The sequence below is a fragment of the Penaeus monodon genome, chromosome 23, assembly GCF_015228065.2.
Source record: "Penaeus monodon isolate SGIC_2016 chromosome 23, NSTDA_Pmon_1, whole genome shotgun sequence".
NCBI lineage: Eukaryota > Metazoa > Arthropoda > Malacostraca > Decapoda > Penaeidae > Penaeus > Penaeus monodon.
The window spans coordinates 28,784,285-28,784,614 of record NC_051408.1 but is presented as its reverse complement, the minus strand read 5'-3'; positions in this window follow the sequence as shown (position 1 = coordinate 28,784,614).

Below are 330 nucleotides of genomic sequence, written 5' to 3'. Positions count from 1 at the left end.
CACACACGTCCTCGCTATCTCGACCAACCACGTGCGAGATAGCGACAGATAAAACCTACAGATAACGGGCGGAGACAAAGACATTAGCATCACTCCCCCACTGCCTCCCCCCCCCCCCTTCCTACCGCCCTCTCCACTTACGTCGTCCTCCGCCCCCGACTCACTTCTTTGTGTGGGATAGCACGGTCTTCACGCTCAAAGACAACCATTAAGCTTCATCAACCCCACCTTTGTGTTCGATAAGTAAAAATACACTCATATTAGATATAATGACCTATTCACTTAGCTTTCCTATACATCCAAGTGTTTTACTGCCTCTCTATTGATAAC